Below are 20555 nucleotides of genomic sequence, written 5' to 3'. Positions count from 1 at the left end.
ATCTTTTTGAAAAATGACCAATAATTCTCATGCTAGTATGAGTATTCCAAATTTTGAAAATGTGCAATTATATACTGTTTCTGAACTCTATAATTTGTACCCAATTCAGAAATACATAGGTGTCTTTCATACAGATTATTCCATGTATACATTTTCCAAGACAAAGTGCTCTATACCCAGTAAATGAAAAAATACCATTGCAAGTTGCTGCTCAGTTTTTGGATCTGGGTTCGTCGGGTTCTTGGTGAAACTACAAGTCCTATATATCCCCACAACCAGGAAGGTCTAACGGATGTAACGGTATATTGTTTTCCAAGAGCTGTCAAAATTAGAAAAAGTTATAGGTGAAAACGTTGAGACAAAAGGCTGTTTTTTTCAACAAATTTTCAATTATTCCAATATCTAACTGTTAGTTTCTATAACGAAACCTTCGTGGATTTAGACAAATGACCCCTTTCTGAATTCAGAATTGTGTCTACGTTTCGAAAATGTAAAGCTGTCCAGGATCCATTATTGCTTTCAAACTCATTTCTACCATTAACTGGAAGGAGGTGGAAAGCTCTAAAAATAGCAAAATTAGGCTATGTCCCAGAAAAATGCCAAAACTGAGTGAAGAATTTCGGTTCTCTGACAAAAGACTGTCATTCCCTAAAAGCTGAGAAAATGGAGATTTCAGCCCCACAAACCCTTTTTTGATAACATTTTCAGGGAAAAACCCAGAGGCTTTCATTTGCAGCCCGTTTTTCCCATTTTTCTGAAAAAAACAAAAAAATCACTATATTTTGGTTAATTTCTGGGACCCCTCCAAGGGAATCCACAAACCCTGGGCGCCTTTAGAATCCACATGATGTTGGAAGAAAAGGACGCAAATTTGGCGTGGATACCTTATGTGGTCAAAAAGTTACAAGGGCCTAAGCGCGCACTACTCCAAAACGCCAAAAAAAGCCTTAGCACAGGAGGGAAAAAGGCCTAGCAGCGAAGGGGTTAAAAAGCCTTGGAATGTGTCCATAAGTGTTTCCTCAGGCAAGCATGTATTCCTGGATCAAACCTCATGAACCAGTGTGTAGTAATTGTATGGCTCTTCAATCCCTGGTGGCACAGCACCCAGGATACTGTGCTGCATGGCTAAACACTTCTAAGGTCCAGAATACGAGACCTATTGGCTATGCCAATGCTTGTTTTATAAAGGGGACTTAGTCAAGTGCTGGAGGTGTCACCGAGTACCCCAGCGCTGCAGCTGCTTGCATTTGCAAACACTGCAAGCGGTTAACTGGCCTCAGTATATTTGTATACTTCCATTCTACTGGCAGCATCCCCTTCATTTCTGAAATGGCGAAGAAGGGGTTATGCTGTTAACCCTTCCATTCCTTAACGAACTGCAAAATGAAACGCCTTTGTGCTTTCAGAACACCATCAGGAAGCAAAATACTAATTTAGCTTACTTACTACATTTGGTAACGCTGTGCTCCGACATTCTGGAAACAGAGGGATGCGCCGTATTTACAATAATACGGCACATCACTGCGTTTCCCCTAGCGCTGGCGCTAAATTCAGCTGCCTAGCACCAACGCAGGCACACTTTTGGTGCAAGGGTGCCTGAGTTTCAGGGAATGATTGATCTGTGCAGGAAGGTGTCCCTCTCTGCACATGAACAATCCCTAATGGCGATTTGCTCATAGAAACAGCAAAAATTAGGAGAAATTAATAATTTCTCCTCTTTGCGCCAGTTTAGGACCAGGTTTTCCCTGATCTTAATTTTGGCGCTGCCCTATGTTTACGCCGGTCTTGTGAATAGAGAGCTGCATCAAAAAGCAATGGGTGTTGCAGCAGAGGGTGGACTTGTCCTAGTGTAGTAGTGTTGCAGCAGAACGCCCACCACAACGCCCGTTGCCTACCCCTTTCACGTTAAGTGCTGCATGGATAGGGACATTATTTACCAGGGCTGGCTCTAGGGCGGTGCGATCGGTGCCACCGCACCAGGCGCTGACTTGGGGTGTGGGCGCCATGTTCATCGCTTTAAAAGCACTGGATGCAGAGTAGTTTGTCCCCGCTATAAATATGACAACTTCAGTTATTAAATGTTCTTCCTGGAGAGATTCAGGAGCTTTGTCTACTGAAAGTTTTGACTGATCATAGGGCAGAGGGTTAACATGCCAGCTGCAAAGAAGGTGTCCTATTAACATCACAAAGTGCATATAATATAAATAGGTTAATGGGTTACCGGTTTTGTCAGAGATCCTTTTCTTACTTGCAGTTTATAAGTTAAAATCTTAATATAGAGCAGTGAGCTATTAGCTGCATGCAAACTGCAAGGAAAATATAAGAGCTTTATATTTTTTGCGCAGACTTTCGTTGTCCTAATATTGCAAAAGGGGTACATTTGGGTAGAAATCAATTCTTTTTATTAAAGAAAACCGCTAAAAAAATTGTTACATTTTAAATTCTGAATTTAGGGCAAGGATTCTTAAACTATACTGCCTACCAGTATGGACGACATGTGACTTCGCCCCTTTATAGGCCTGTGTCTTATGTATCATTTCCTATATACTGATTTTCACAGCGAAGATTGATTGTCTCTGTGCAATGCGTGTGTGATGTGAAGTTTTCTGACATTTTAAACTGGCATGAGTGGTGCTATAAAACGAAATGACAGTGGTTATGGAGACTTGAGGGGCACTGTCATATGGTGGTACGGAGGGAATCTGTGGTGGAGGTGTTCGTTGGGGGGGGTCGCCAACAAACATTGTCGCACAGGGCGCCACCAGTGCTAAAGCCAGCCCTGTTATTTAAATGGCAGTTTTAAGCCACATCAAGTGGCTTAACACCGGCTTGTAAATAAGGCAAAGGCGTTATCACCAACAAAACGTTAAAGAAAAATAGACGTTCTGGTTACAATAACCCCTTGTAAATATGCCCTTTAGTCCTCCAACTATTTTCGCTAGTACTGGTGCATATATCTTTATGAGTGTGAAAGAGAGGAAAACGGCAACGATGAGAAAGTTGCCTGAATGTGTGGGTGCCTTGCTTCATATGTGCAAACCCATTCATCGATCTGTGCTCACCTACGCCTACATGTGCTTGTGTCTGTGTTTACACTTTCCAAATGCCTAACCCACTGACTTTATCAATGCTTGCTTACTCCACCAAGCTATGTAACAACGCCCCTCCCAGCCAATTTCATCTCCAGAAATTGTGAGATTATCAGCACTCGAGCTACATGCAGACTGCATTTTTCATCTGAATTTTGAATCCCTCGGCAACCATGTTCAAAACAGCACTAATCAGAGTTAATGCATTTCCACCTGATTGTAAGAAAGATAAAGCATCTTTTGTTCCCCCCCGACCTTTTGCAGCATTTCTACTTCAAATTACAAAGCCACCTGCGCATTATTTGCGAGGCTTGTCTGGGTGAAAATCTACTTTAATATCCTCCTTTGTTATCCAACTCGTTCCTGGGAAAGTTAATTATTCTTCAGAGCGTGATTTCTCTCCCTTGTCCCCAGGGGGTATCCGTAGCCTCATTCTCGGAAGGAGTCAGGTAGGGTCCCCCTGTGCTGGCTGCCTTAAAAATATGCGCCTCGAATCAATACGCGGCCTGCTTGTCATCTTCGGTCTTAATAGATGCACACACTAAAATGCGTTTTCATTCTATTGTATAGACCTGTTTTATTTTTTAATGCTGTGGCTCGTGTCTCCGTGAAAGAAAGCGCAGGTTGTTTTTTATCACTCTTTGTCCTGACAGGAAATTAATTTCCAAAGAATTTGATATTGTTTCTAAGCTATAACCTTTATTCCTAATAGACACTAATAACCGACGTGCAGGTATTCTGTGTGCGTGTAGAATGACAAGCAGCAAGGTACACACATGGCTATGTGCAGCACAGTTCGGAAAATCAGCTGCAAAAGCCTAATGTTCCAGATTGTGAATTTTCTGGTCACCCATGTCCCTCCTGCTGTCACATACCACAGGCCAAGTGACTACTATGCGTGATGCCAACCATATAGTTTTTCCCTTTGAGGCATTTTATAGTTATGATTAAGGCTGTTTATAATGTGCTTAAACATCAAAGAAGGCGCTAACCTTACATCCATTGCAATTCACACAAAATAGGTTCATTCCATTCTCTGTCCCTCAGCTTCTCATAAGTCTATCAGTGCAGAGGCCTAGGCAGGTTTTTGTGCTCTTGCGGGCAAAATGCACATCAATGGACGCAATTGTTAATCACGGCTGTTGGACCTGGCCCTTTTTGCAGGGTTATCCCCATACTTTTGCCTTCTTCCTCCTATTTTTCTGACCCTCTTTCTGTTGGCTTTAGGACTCTGGGCACTTTACCACTGCTAATCAGTGCTCAAGTGCACATGCTCGCCCCTATTAACACGGTATGATTGGTTTGCACCTGCTTGGCATATTTAATTCACTTGTAAGTCCCTTGTACAGTGGTATCCCATATACCCAGGGCCTATAAATTAAATGCTACTATCCAGCCTGCAGTGCTGATTATGTCACAGAAGTAGCCCTTCAAACCTGTCTCAGGTCTGCCACTGCAATTTTGTGGCTCCTTGTGATTTATGGACGGAAAGTAAAGCGGCAGTACAATAGCCAAATGCAGAGCCCCAAGGAAAGCTCAGACAAATACTCAAGCCCCTGAGGTCATGCAGAAGTATTATCAAGTAGTACCTTTCCTGAAGGGTCAGGCCCAGCAGAAAGAGATTGATTGGTTAAAGATAACTTGTACTATGAAAGAATATAAAGAGCCAGTACATGCCTACTAAGAACACCTCATTCAGGTGTTAAGACAGTATAGTGATGTTGAGAACCCAGAAAGAGAAAAATTGTGCAATTTTGTGTCTTAGTGTGTCCAGAGATTAGTACCCATAGTCAGCAGAATGCTATTGGGGTTTTTTTTTCACTTTTATTTTTGTCCTCATTAGCCTTGCTCACTTCCAGCTGGCCTCCAAACTCTCCCTCTGCCATAGTGTTCTGCCCTTGAGGAAAAAACTGGAGACCTCAGCTTAGTAAGAAGGGTACGACTGCCATATTGTGTCCTCAAACTGCTTAAATCATAGGACAAACTCATGAAACTAACTAGTTTCATTGACTTCATATTTGTCCCTAGAAGTTTCATTCTGTCGTCCTCTACAGTCAGATGGTAAATGGGGCCCACCACTTTACTGCTTTTTGGGAAAGTGGTCAACTCACATCCATCCTGTATACATATATCACAGAGTCAAGCCATTCTGCTTTTGAGGAGGGCACACGTTGAATCCACTGGCTTACAGATCTGTCTTCTCCCCAGCAGGAATAAATAGAACAACAGATTGCTGCCATAGCCCTAAAGGTCTCCTGTTTCCGGCAACAACCCAAAAATAAACAGTTCAGGGCTTACCTGGATTTGGATATGAAGGATGGCATTCAGAAACTTACTAACGTCTTTCCAAAAGTCTGAATATTGGGGCAGAGCACAAACATCAGCATTCTGTAAGCTACACTTCTTACAACATACCTCTTCTGAACCCTTCCATTTCGATGGTCTTTTTGGTGACCAAAAAGCTGTGTGGAGTGAAAACAGGGAGTTTCTTCTACGATATGCAGGTTTGGCTGCGCTATATAAAAGCCGAAAATATACTTGCCATAACTGGTTGAAATTCTTTTAAGTCCCTTAGGTCTGATAAGTGTGGGTCTGGAGTAGACCAGTTATGGGATGCCTTGCTAAATGAAGTGGAAGGGGGAGGGTCAAAATGTGTGTAAAAAATTGATGACTTAAGATACATTAAAAAAGTGAGACTAGAAGGGCTGCAGGTGGTTGCCCAACTGCAGGCTCAGATCAGGCAAACAATGAATCTCTCATACTGTAAAAGATGTGCTCCAAACTGGAACTCCCCGGGCACCCCGGAATGTTTGAAAGACAGGCTGTCTGTAGATCTAAGGGAAGTAGATGTTATTGAATGGGGTCAGATCCTTCAAGGTGGGAAACATTGCTTGTGGGATCAGTTTCAGAGTATAACTTAGAAGAAGGTATCTAGGTTTAAATTCTACCAGCTGCAAAGCTGGGTTCGGGCTATGGGAGGAGAAAGTTTGGTACCAACAAATTTGAAGAGCTTTTAATCAACAGGCCACAACGAAAGAAGGAGCTGGGAGCCTGGTATGGGATAATTATGGACTTCTCAGGTGGAGAAAAGAGTCAGTCCACTTCCCGTTGGGGAGAGATAGTGCAGAATGTTATCTGCTGGTAGAGGGATGTATGACGGTACAACGCGTGCTTTTACAACGCGTACCGTTACCACGCAGGTTTTACAACGCAAGTCGTTACAACGACATGCGTTGGGGGGCGCTGGATAGTGAATAGTTTAATTTACTATTCCAACTCCAGTCCCCGTGGATAGTAGGGAAGGTGTTGGATAGTAAATTAAACTATTCCCTATCCTACAGCGCCCTCCAGCACAAGTCGTTGTAACGACTTGCGTTGTAAAACCTTCGTGGTAATGGTACCGCATTGTAAAAGTTTCGTCGTAAAGGATGTTTCCCTTGGTAGAGTAAACCTCTGGATCAAATACTTTGTTCCGCAAAAAGATTGCAGTGATAAAATGGCAATGAAGCTATTACGGCTGGATTCTTTTCTAGATTTTATTTCACCAATCTTAGAATCCGTGGGCGACTGAATCTTTGTTGTCTGCTAAGAAGTGTAAAGGGAAGATTTCCAAATTCATAACTTATGACAGTTTTCAAATGACCAAATCAATCCAATTGGCTTTTTCCACCAAACTCCATCTCCGTCCAAAAACCTTTCCTGTGTCCTTGGGTCCCAGGCACCTTCTCCGCCAAATGTAGCATCTTTGCTTTTTGATTTACTCCCTCTGTACTCGCTCCTACTATCCTAACTTCTAAACAAAGGATTATTCTACCTAACAAGCTATGTGTCCTTGCACCTGCAACCGAAACGTGTGAGAAACAACTCTGCTCACACACAATATTGCAATCCAAATTCAACTGCAAAAAGGAGTCTTTCCCAAGGAGAACACATTTTTAGCCTGCAACATCAAATCAAGCTAATATTGCAGTTAGGCCTCTACTGGCTTTTCGTGTCCCAGGCCTGTACTCTTTTAAATGCATTTCTAATACGTCAACATAAGCATTACATTCAAATTAATTCTAAAACATTACGAGTCATAGCATTTCTAAAGCATTACTCTTTCTCATGTTAGAGCATTCCGTTATTCATTAATAGGCAACTCTACACGTGCAACTTCTAATATGGCACGTTATTCCTAATGCAACATTTTACACACAAAGCATTAATTTCTGCTTAAAATCACCTCTAGACAGATTTACATAAAACCTACGACTCCTTTCTAGTAGCAAAGCTCTTTGGTCTCCTATTGTGACCTCTTTCTTGCTAGGAGTAGTAGGAGTAGGTGTTCCCTCAACCTCCACTACCTGCTCATGTGGTGCTCAATACGAAACTACAACTACTAGAATTATGAAGAGTATCACTCCTCCTACAAGTGTGCCTACTATGCACCTAGTCCTACGATTTGGGTTTCCAGCCTCCATGGTCTCAGGACTTATTGCAATTCTTGTTCAGCAGCAACACTCAAGAGTCACTTCTTCTCCAGCTGCTTCACCAACTTGAACCACACCTCAGAAAGCTGGAAGTTCCCTTTTGATTTCAGTTCCTTTACACCCTGCAAAAAATAACCTTAACCCTTCTCCATCCTCTGTGGAAAGCCCCTACATTTCTTCTTCTTCCACTTGGACCTAGGTTATCTAATGCAACTTATTTACAACAATGTCTCTTTAATCCAAAATAAGATTTGCTCCAACAGCTTCTAGAACATGCTGCAAAAGTTCAAGACGAAGAACAATAGATTTATGAGATGGCACTTCAGTTCCAACCGTAGGAAATATCAGTCTATTCAGAATCAGATTATGAATTCTGTTTAATATCGGAGGATTCGGAACTGTGAGGATCAGTACTCCTTCAATTTCAAGTCCTGGTACCAACACCACATCCAGTTTCACGTTAGGACTGGTACTGATCACTGTCACTGACCTCAGTCTCCCCGATCTCAGTACTCCTGGCATCAGTCACAAAGTACGTCCACTCTGGAGTTGCGTATTTCCGGCAAGGCACCCTCGTTCGTCTTGACCTGCTCAGATGTCCACGAGCTTGCCCTTCTTCGCCTTCGTCCGACTCAGACTCCGCAGACACCAGAGCAAGATCCCTCTCGGAGACTAGTCTTAATTTTAGCCGCCTCTGTCTCTCCGGCCACTGCTCTTCTGTTCTGCTGGTTCTCCTGCTTTCTCTTTGCTCACCCTGCTCACAACTTCTCTCAGCTGAGTCTAACTCTGGGTCACCCTCATAATCCCTTCCCCTGTCTGAGGCAGTTTCAGTGTTGCTGCCTCCGTGACCCTCCTCAGCTCGGTCTAGTGAGCAACCAGCTTCTTCAGACACCCTCACAGCTTGGCTTGTCCCCTCCTGTGGACCTGCCACTTCAGCTGGATTTTCATTTGGGAGAGGAGCTGTTTCTTCAAAGGGTGCTGAAACTCAACGGGTGTGAGAAGCATGTACCCAATTCGGCAATCCGCCACAATTCACTGCAGTGTTCGTTACCAATATGACTTGGTGAAGGCCTCTCCAACGAACATTCAAGCAGGTCTTTCTCACGTGCTTCCAAACCAGCACCCAGTCCCCCGGACTCAGGTCGTGACAGAGATCCCTTGAAGCCGGAACCACAGCAGCCTACACCTGATGGGACACAGAATGGATGACATCAGCTAGTCCCTTGTAATAATCAAGAATCAGATCATCTGTGATGCTTACCAAGGCTGTCGATGTTACCGCTGGCAACCTCATAGCCCTCCCCATCAGCACTTCATGAGGTGAAAGATCTGTTCTCCTGTCAGGGGTACTGCGAATACTCATCAACACCAGAGGCAAAGCATCAGGCCATTTCAGAGTTGTGGATGAACACACGTTTGCCATTCGGGCTTTCAAAGTCCCATTGATCTGCTCCACTATCACAGATGCCTCTGGCCAACACATCTCTTACACACAGCCTCAGTTACTACACAAAATTGCGGATTGTACCACGTTTGTCTGAACACTTGCACCATCGCATCTCTTCCCAGATGTACCGCACCATGAATCTGTCTTGCCATCGGGCTCAACAACTCATCCGGTAACATCGCTCTCCCATCACTTGATAACCAAATATCCACATCCCCTTTTACACAGCCTGAATTGATCCACACATTTTTCTCCTTGTCTGAAACCTGTTCCTGCAGGCACTTGAGCTCATTCCAAGTATCTGACATGGCCAACATCGCGTTGAACTCGGTTCTTTCTTGGCTCCCTTCAACATGACCTTCAGTGAATGAGCAACCCTGTTCGGCACAGAAACGTGCGACTTTATAGGGGTTTCCAAGTGACACGAAATCTGTCCCCTTTCCATGAGCTGTGCACTTTACAACAGCAATCTCTTTAGGGTGCTGTAAAGGCCTCTAAAAGCAACCTCACAAACTCCCCATTCAGGATAGGTGATCGAGATGATGTCATGTAACCTCCCTGGGACAATAGCTGTCCGAAGTCATGAAACACACCAAACCCATACTGGCTGTCAGTGTACATGGTGATTCGAATCTGGTCTGCTGCCAAGCAGGCACAAGTCAAAGCAATGGTCTCAGCCACCTGAGCGGAGTATTCTCCTTCCAGGCATGCAGCTTCAACTACTCCTGAAATGGTACATACAGCAAATGCTGCTCTCAACTGACCAACACTGTCTCATAAGCATGAACCATCAACAAAGAAAATGTCATCGGGTCAGGCAATGGTTCATCAACAATGTCAGGTCTCGGTTTGGTGCAAAGCTTAGTCACATCAAGACAATCATGGTCCGCACAATCTTCATCAAGTGTGTTTGGCAATGGCGTCAATGTAGCAGGATTCAAAACAGAACACCTCCTAAGGGTCACATTCTCCACAGCAAGGATAACCTGCTCGTAGCTTGTGAGCCTATTATTGGTCATGTGCTGTGTCTTGGTCCTCATCATCAACAACTCAACAGAATGTGGAACAAAAACAGTCAATTGGTGACCCATGATAATACTTTTACACCTTTCAATGCTGACACCTGTTGCAGCAACGAATTTGAGACATCCGGGCAACGCTGAAGCTACTGGATCTAAAGTAGCTGAGAAGTAGGCAACTGGTCTGCAGACACCTCCATGATTCTGAACCAAAACTGATAGTGCACAGCCTTCTTGTTCACAACAGAATAATGAAAAAGGCTTGTTGTAATCAGGCATCCCCAGTGCCGAAGAATGACAAAGATCCTCTCGCAACTCCAAGAATGCCTTCATACAGTCATTGTCCCATGGTACAGAATCACTCACATCCTTGTGCGTCAGTCTCTGCAAAGGCTTCACCTTTAATGAGAAGTTGGCAATCCACTGACAACAGTAACCAACCATCCCTAAGAACATCCTGACTTCGCAAGACATCACAACACAAACACCGCAATGTAACAACATATAACCCTGTTCATACTCACTCTCCCACGAACTGCTGCTTTCAGCCCCCCCGTCACTCTCCGTCGGCTTCCACGAAACGCCGTCTTCCACTGGTAATCCACTAGGCAATCATCACCTGAATTCTATGGGCCTTGGGAAATTCTTACCCTAATCTAGATCTCCCCTTACTCTAGAGACAACCATCCTCGGTTGCTACCAACTGTTACAGCTGGATTCTTTTCTAGATTTTATCTTACCAATCTTTGAATCCGTAGTCGGCTGAATCTTTGTTGTCTTCTAAGAAGTGTAAAGGGAAGATTTCCAAATTCATAACTTATGGCAATTTTCAAATGACCAAATAAATCCAATTTCGAAAGGACCACTGACTACAAAGTAAAATCTAAAAGATTTATTACAAAGCCAAACATAACTGAACATACAGACACCTCAGCAAGAGGTTCAGGAAATAAACCCGGCACTAATACAAACATGATCCTCTGCCAGTGTCTCAGACGACTCAAGATGAAAATCAACGTAAGTTCAAGAAGCATCAGGCAAACAATTACAGTTGCTGCTTGAAGCCTTGACTGCATTTACTCAAAAGGAAAGAAAAGGTTAGTCTGTCCCTCACTAACTACAAGGTGACATCCTTACTTAGCATCCTTCCCAGGCAAGAGAAAAAGGTGTCAGCAGTGAAGACTTCCTAAGAAGTACACCCACTCTCCATAGGTAAGTAGCCTCAGCTACAGAGCTCGTTCTAAGATGCTCCTTCCTACACCCCTCTCCTGCCTGTCCTGCTCCTTCTGTCTCAAAATCTGCTTTCCCACCCTCTGGGTGCTGTCCCTAATACAAAAAACCCAAAACAGTAAACACGCCCTGAACACACGGGCAGGTGCTTCTTCCTGGCTTTTTCCACCAAACTCCCTCTCCGTCCAAAAACCGTTGCTGTGCCCTTGTGTCCTAGACACCTTCTCCGCCAAATGTAACATCTTTGCATTCCGATTCACTCCCTCCGTACTTGCTCCTACTATCCTAACTTCTAAACAAAGGATTATTCTACCTAACAAGCTATGTGCCCTTGCACCTGTAACAGAAACGTGTGAGAAACAACTCTGCTCACACACAATATTGCAATCCAAATTCAACTGCGAAAAGGAGCCTTTCCCAAGGAGAACACATTTTAAGCCTACAACATCAAATCAAGCTAATATTGCAGTTAGGCCTCTACTAACTTTTCATGTCCCAGGCCTGTACTCTTTTAAATGCATTTCTAATCCCTCAACATAAGCATTACATTCAAATTCATTCTAAAACATGACGAGTCATAGCATTTCTAAAGCATTACTCTTTCTCATGTTAAAGCATTCCGTTATTCATTAATAGGCAACTCTACACGTGCAACTTCTAATATGGGTCGTTAATCCTAATGCGACATTTTATACACAAAGCATTAATTTCTGCATTACTTAAGGCATATTCTCAGTTAAAGCACTACAGTAGTCTTCAAATGATATGAGCACACATCTACATGTTGTAACATTCTCGATTTAGTTCTACATCTCTAATAATCACACTTTAATACAGTCCTCTACATATGCGGGTGCTGACTACTCAAGATTATGGTGCACCTGAGGAAAATAGAATTTTGCCTTGTTATATGTGCCTACGTGTTCCCCACCCTATGTTATATGTGCATGATCGATATGCATATATCCCCCTATGATCAATTAAAGACGCAATTACAGTTGTGTCCAACTCAAGTATGCCAGTTTCCAGTTCTCGTGAAAACAACGAGTATTAGGCCGATGTTGCCACGTTTTACAGTGTGCACGTTAATTCACTGCATTGTCCCCGTTTCTAGGCCTCAAAAGGGCCCGGACACCAGATCCAAGCACCAGTCTCCTGAACCTACTCCGAGGAGCGATGCAGCCCCCACCTGCATCCCTGACCCTTCACTTACTTCCTGCCGCGCAGCGCGGTGCCCGGCCTGGCTCTGCCTGCCTGTCTGCCAAGAATATGTTATGCTTCTAGTTATCAGTTCAGCTCTCCGTCTTCACATTCCTAAGCTACTGAACCGTATAAACATCTCCAGCTCTAGTCTAGTCTTTCTGTCTCCATGCAAGAGAATTACTGTATTAATATTCATGAAGATTCATAGCGCACGCAATACATGTAGAATATATGCATGCACCAGCCTTAGTGTCAAGTAGCCTTTGCCCTGATAACTTTTAGATTCTATCAACATGTACTCTAAACACCAGATACCAGATATGCTATAGGTACATGTCGTCCTGACACCGCAGACTTTAGTCTCCTCTTCTAGTGCAGAAGTCATAGCCCCCAGTTCTCCCTGGTAACACGTCATTGCCCGTTTGCGCGCACCACTAGGTTAAAGGTCCCAGCTGCTCAGGTAGCCCCCTCCATGTTTCCGCCCATTCATGACACTTCTGTGACGTTCTCATCACATGTCTACGTGCACGCCCTGTGCACGCCTTCTTTTCACGCCCATGTCTTCTTATCTTACGCTTATCACTAGTTACGCCTACTGTATGTAATGTAATTGAAATGTCTTACTATATATATGTTGAATTGTGATGAAACGTGTGCAGCTGCCTTCCTTCCTATTTTATTTCAGGCTGTCCCGATCCAGTCCCTTCCCTTTTGCCTGAATAAAGCCTGTTCAACTCGGATACATCGGATCCTGCCTCTTATTTATTGAGCTATCTGTTATTGTTAATATATTCAAAAATAGTACCGGTATTTAATTATTTATTTACCACATAATGGCGCCCGAATAGGCACGAGCCCCTTACTCACGCGCTGGCGATGCTAAGCAGGCCCCCTGACCCTCTGCAGCCGTGACGGAACAATACCGTGCACGTGCAGATATTTCTGCTTCAAGTCTCCCTCAGGCCCACGGAGGAGACGGAGACTGCGGTCCGACATCCAGACGAAGCGTTGTGGAATGCGGTTCGTCCCGACCAGAGCCCAAGCCGAGAGAACAAGGTCCGAAGTATCCGGAGGCCCACCTGTTTCTGAAGTCCGAAGTTCGTAGTCCGACGTCGTAGCAGTCCAGTCCAGTCCGAGGCCTTCCAGTTTCTGCTTCCCGGTGAGTACCGTTGCGGGGGAAGTATCTAGACAGGATCATTAGTTTGTTCCTGGTCCGATGGGTTTGGGTACACAGATCCAGTCCGAAGTATTCACCTAGGTGAATACGGTATGACGTGTCTCTTTATGGGACCGGTATGTTCTGTACTGTTTTAGCAGTGCATCCAGTAATTCTAGTAAGTCCGTTCTCGAGAAATTCATGTGTTCTGTTCTCAGTGTATCAGGTAGTATTCTGTTCGAACTGTTATAAATGTGTTTTTATGTCGTGGTATGAGTGATTTGTATGCCATTGCATTACTGTGATTATTGTGTATTGTGTTCACAAGTAGATTCCCGAAAATGCCTCTGTTCTCGAAATTACGTCAGATAAAAACCAGAAAAGGGTTACTCGAAGAAGCAGTTCCTGTCCCTCCTAGGGACAGTCCTGGACATTTTATGTATCACAAGCATGGCTTAGATGCCATATTATATCTAGATTTATGGGCGGACTATACTAAAGATCTTGAAGAGAAATATAGATGGCCTGTATCAGGTACATGGGATGCCGAGTGCATCATGCGAGTAGAAGAAGCATTATGGAAAAAGAAAGCCAGACAGTCCCAGAAAGATGCCATCGAGTTATGGCGCAAAGAATCTCATAAAAGAACCGAAAAAGAATTCAGAAAAACAGAATTAAGTAGGGAATCCTCAGAAAGAGCCCAAGAAAGGGAATTAATAGAAGAAGGTGAACGAGTTAGAGTAGAACAGTCAGACAGACAGAGAAATGCCCTTATTAAAGGCATGTATCCTCTTCTTGCCGAGGGCTTGCTGAAGGCAACCCCGGAAGCACCCTGTAATTTACCGCCACCATTGGTCCCGATTAAGCTACGTCATAAACCGACCGCAGCTGAAATTTTTCTTTCGTCCTACTTGGACGACACAGTCCCAGAATATGCAAATCCTGTTCCGCCTATTCCGCCTGCTCACCCACAGCTTCCCGTTAGAAATGTAATTCCTGTTCCTCCAGCCACTGGTCCCGTGGGCCAGGTTAATGTGCCATCACCCCCGGACCAGCCCACAGTACATGCACCCGTTATGCCAGTCACTCTACCAGCCCGTACAGTATTCACCGACGATTCTAGTTTAGGAGCAGCGGGGGGAAGTGCTCCCAGCACCCCGCCCCAAGCAAGACGACTGACGCTGCATGACGTAGCGTTACAGCGTACGCCAAAAGTGGCGACATACACAGATCTCAAGAGACTTCTTACTGATTGTATATATGATCCAGTTCCAGGCGAAGATCACATGATCTTATATTCAGTACGTTTAAGACGGGTTGCCAGCTTTTTGATCACCCTGCCCGATATGAAGGAACATCTAAACAGAATATATCGTTTTATCCGTACAGGAGAGAATCCAGGAAGTATTCACGAAGCTATGTCACAAAGGAAAGCCGAGGTTCAACTTATGATTTTAAAGTTCTTGATTAACTGTTTAATAAGAGAACAAGATTATCCAGATAAAGACCAAGACGAGATGAAAGCCCTGACCAGGTGGAGTGACAATATAGCCGAGGGAAAACACAAGACACAAGGTAGTGTAGAGAGTATGTACAAGAAAATTCGTAAGGAAATAATACGTATACACCAGAAAGAGGAAGCAAAAAGAGCAACCGAGAAAGAATATGACTCTTCAAGTGAAGAGGTAGACAGCGAGAATCCCTCCAGAATAGCGTATGTAGGTAGAACTAGACTTTCCGACCGACATTCACGCCTAGATTACAAGAAAGTTTTTTCCTCCTCCAGCACCAGAACAGTGTTCTCTTGAGCAAGTATTCCAGGCCACCGATCAAATCCTGAAATCACGAATAGGTTATAGTGAGCTTAGTACAATGCATGAACAAGAACTAGCCCGATCAGCAGTCCGATGGACTAGTGATTCTACCACGTTTCCAGATGAAATAGTGGCCCAAATGTTTCTGAAACTGCCCCCAGCCGAGCAACGTCTGGTGGGTACGTATATGATCCAGCACCTCATTACACTGTATGAGGAACAGCATTCTGATCCAGGTCCTCTACATGATGTATTGAGCGAGTTACTCCAAAACAGATGGAAAGGTCTAGGTACCGATTTAATTAGTGTCATATTAGAACAGCGCCACAAATACAGAACGTTTCTGAATCCACATTTTGTTTCTGTCTCACCCCCAGAAAGAAAATCATTCTACATAGACAGACAGAATCCGTTACGAGAAGTGCATCCAGTTAAGGGGGAAGACGGTAGTCTAGAACGAGTATTTGTTTACACCCCTATCACGAAAATAGAACTCTTGGAAATGAAAAAGTTAATTCCCTGTCATGATAAAGATCCAGCAGGGTTTCACCGTGAATTAAAGGACATGCTCCGTATGGGAGAATACACGTATCCTGATATCATTAAAATGTTAAAAGTCCTGTTGCCTGTGGGCATATATGAAAGACTCAAAGAAAAAGAATGGGAGGTGGGAGAGAAAAAGATAGATTGGACAGCATTAGAAACTGAAGATAATACACGAGTACCAGGTACCGGTCTTGGGGATAAAGCTAAAGCTTTGCCCGAATTGTTAATACAAGTCTTGCCAAGATTACTAGCCACGAAAAAGGAAGATTGGGATGCCATCTCAGCCTGTAAACAGAAACAAGACGAAGACACTAGTGATTTTTATTCTAGATTTGAGAAATGTTTCATTATTAATAGTGGTCTGAAAACAAGTAGTGAGTCGTATCCCCATCTTTTTGTTACCAAACTGGTCGAGAATTCAAGTCCACAAGTTAAAAATCGAGTACTGAAAGTCGAAAGTACCTGGCAAGCTAATACTCCGTCACAGATGCTCCAGATGCTCCAGTATCACCAGAACAGAATCAGGGAGGAGCAGGAACACGAAAGGAGACGTATGAAAGACACGAAAATGAAAGTACTAGTTGCACAGTCTGTTCCGCAAGACAGTCAGAAGAGGGGTACGAATCAAGCCAGTCATCCTGCAGCTCCCGTTAAAGGGACCTGCAATTACTGTAAACAGCCAGGTCATTATATAAATGAATGTGCAGTTCTGAAACACAACATAGCTACAGGTAAAACGAAAGAAAGACCACGTCCGCCTAGACAAGAACAAGTTTCACAGACTTCCCAGCCACCACAGAATGCACAACAGACAGTTACAGTACCGCAGCCCATAGCTGCAACACAACACGTTACACAGCAGATGTACCAGTACGCACAGTCAGAGTATCCAGATTATCAGCCGTATTCATGAAACAGCCTAGAGAGGGAGGTAGGCTTGCCTCTCATCGAGATTCCTGTAGATCAAGAGGGTCCCTATGTACACAGTCAAGTATTAGGGAAAGACAGAAAGTTTCTGATTGATACAGGGGCAAGTAGGACTACCATCAGTCATGACGAGGTTCCAGGGGCTCCGCTCTCAGGCTCTAGAAATGTTTCCCTTGGATTTTCAGGAAAGCCTATTGTTAATGAAATATCGAAACCAGTTACTCAAGAAGTCGGTCCATTGTCCCGAACTACAGACTTGTTACTCACGAAATCTTGTCCAGAAAACTTATTAGGCATTAAAACTCTGAAAGAATTAGGGACAGTAATATGCTGCTCCCCAGAAGGGGTACGTTTGTTTCTGCGTGATTTTAAAGGTCATTATGTATTACGTGATTTTGATCCAAGATTATTGAATGTACCGCAGCATTTATGGGCGCAAGGTCCAACTGATGTAGGTTGTATGCATATCACACCCCATCGTGTCACTCTGAAGAAAGGTGTTGTATTACCGCGAATCCGAGTACAAATTGCCACCCGAGGCTGTAGCAGCCTTATCCAAAATTATTGACGAACTTATTGTTCAAGGAGTGGTTGTAGAAACTGACTCCAATGTATGTAATTCTCCTATCATTCCGATTCTGAAACGTACTGATCCCAATGCACCTCCAGTTTATCGATTAGTGATTGACCTTCGAGAACTTAATAAATGTATCCTACCCCAGTACCCTGTGGTCCCAGATATTTCTTCCCTATTGACAGCAATTGATTCTGAAGCTACGTTTTTTACAGTTATCGATCTCAAGAACGCATTCTTTAGTGTCCCCATTCATCCAGACAGCCAGTTCCTTTTCGGATTCTGTTTAAATGGAAGAAGCTATAAATTCACACGAGCACCTCAAGGTTTCACAGAAAGTCCTAGCATTTATAGTCAAGCACTTAAAAGACAACTAGACAATATTCACATGTCAACTGACACTGCCCTGCTCCAGTATGTCGATGATCTATTGATTACAGCCCGTTCTGAACGTGACTGCGAACGTGCGTCACTTACCGTTCTGTATTTTCTGGCCGAGATGGGGCACAAGGTGTCCCCTTCCAAATTGCAATCCTGTGTCCAGCAAGTGGTCTACTTAGGACACTTACTGTCCAAGAGGGGTAGGCAGTTGACACCTGACCGTATCCAGTTAATAGCACGTCTTCCACAACCCAAGACTCAGAAGGAGGTACGAGCTTTTATCGGCCTCACTTCTTACTGCAGACAATGGATTCCCCAGTATGCATTTCTAGCCCAGCCACTGATACAGTTAACGACACAGGAGGCAGCCGTATCGACTGTCCTCCCTTGGACCCAAGAACATACACTTGTTTTCAATGAGTTAAAGAAAGCTTTATGCCAAGCACCTGTTCTAGCAACACCGAACTACAGTATGCCTTTTACACTTTTTGTTACAGAACGTGATGGTACTGCATTATCTGTTCTCACACAAGATCAAGCAGGACAATACAAGCCCTGTGCTTATTTTTCTAGCACATTAGATCCGGTAGCCCAGGCTCTGCCTGCGTGCCTCAAGTCAGTTGCAGCCACAGCTCTAGCTATCAGACAAAGTGATTCCATAGTGTTAGGACACTCCCTGACAGTACAAGTTCCACACTCTGTGGAAGTTCTTTTAAACCGAACACAGACTCAGCACTTGACAATTGCACGTTTAACAGGTTATGAACTGACACTGTTCCAGCCACACATAGACATCAGACGCTGCAACATTTTAAATCCAGCTACACTGTTACCGTCAGTTACTTCAAATCCTGCCACACATGACTGTGTGGAAGTTGTTAACACCATGACAAAGCCAAGACAAGACTTGACAGACATTGCATTACCTGATCCTGACCTGACACTTTATGTGGATGGTTCATGTATGAGAACAAGTACAGGAGAACTAGTAGCCGCGTATGCAGTGACTACTGAAACCGAAGTTATAGAAACACATCGTATTGATACCCTGTCTGCTCAAGCAGCAGAGCTTGTCGCTCTGACCCACGCCTGCATACGTGCCAAGAACCTGAAAGTAAATATATACACAGATTCACGTTATGCATTCGGAGTCGTACACGACTTTGGAGTGCTCTGGCAAGAAAGAGGTTTTATGACTTCTCATGGAACCAAGATTCAGCATGGCCCCCTCATTCAAGCTCTGTTAGATGCAATACATTTACCGACAGCTATCGCCATCATGAAGTGCAAGGCACATACGAAAGCAACTGATATCATTTCCCAGGGTAACGATCTAGCAGATCGAACAGCCAAGCTTACAGCTCAGACTCCTGACATTCCAGTTAACACAACACAGGCACTCATTCCAGATCAGACTACTTGTATGACAGTTAAGGACCCTACACAAGATATAATAGATATACAGTTACATGCTACTTCCGATGAAATAAAGAAATGGTCCGAACAAGGAGGGGTCCAGACAGATCAAGGATGGTTGACGAAGGGAAAAGCCACATGGTTTCTCCCCGACTCTATGGTTCAAGTCATTATTAACACCGCACATAGTCCAGCACACTTAGGAGAAAAAGCCATGTTAGACAGCATCCAGAACCTCTGGTTCAACAAGCATTTATGAGCAGCAGCCAAACAGAAAGTACGTACCTGCATGATCTGTTGTCAGTTCAATCCAGGTAAAGGTGTCCCGGTGGAACAAGGTGGATTCCATCCTCCTGACCACCCTTTTGAAGTCCTCCAGATGGATTATATTCAGATGGAGCGATGTCGAGGTTTCAAGTATGTCCTCGTGGTTGTATGCGCTTTGTCCAGGTGGACAGAAGCATATCCAGTTCCCGATTACACAGCTGCGACAACTGCCAGGCAGTTGGTTCGTGAGTATTTTCCCCGCTATGGATTACCTAGGGTCGTGTATTCAGATAACGGCCAGCCATTTTCATCCGAGCTCATGAAACAAGTATCCCTTCTGTTAGGGTACCAGTGGAAGTTCCATTGTGTACGACATCCTGAAGCAGCCGGTCTCGTAGAGAGACATAACCAGACTCTGAAAATCCGCATTGCTAAAGTGTGTGCAGAGAAAGGTGTAGATTGGATAGTAGCACTGCCAGTCGCCCTTTTTTATATGAGAATGGTTGCTCATTCCCGTTCAGGTCTATCTCCATATGAGATAGTGTTTGGTCGTCCCCCCAATATGTGGGGTACACCTAGACCCCGTACAATTACCGATGTTGACAGTAATATGCTGACAGATTACCTTGCCTCCTTGATGTCTGCACTACAATCTTGTCGTTCACAGGTTGCCGCTGCATTCCCAGACAACACCGAAGTGAAACCGCATGAAGTCGTTCCGGGGGATTTTGTGCTGATTCGCAATTTCGATCGTTCAAGTCCGGTGGAGCCCCGCTGGAAGGAGCCCCGCCTTGTACTTCTCACCACCCGGACAGCAGTGAAAGTGGAAAACCGAAAAGGCTGGCTACACTCCAGCCATGTCAAGAAGTTTCATGGACTTAAATCAAAGACTTTTCTCAAGGACTGTCCAGACACTGAATCTAAACTTCCCCTGTTAGAGAAAACTCCGCAGCAGGAGTATAAATCCAAGTTGAGGTCTAGTAAGTCAGCCAGTTTAATTGTCTAAGCCCCTCT

Source organism: Lissotriton helveticus, chromosome 2_1 (genome assembly GCF_964261635.1).
Source record: "Lissotriton helveticus chromosome 2_1, aLisHel1.1, whole genome shotgun sequence".
Lineage (NCBI taxonomy): Eukaryota > Metazoa > Chordata > Amphibia > Caudata > Salamandridae > Lissotriton > Lissotriton helveticus.
This window is presented reverse-complemented; position numbering follows the sequence as displayed.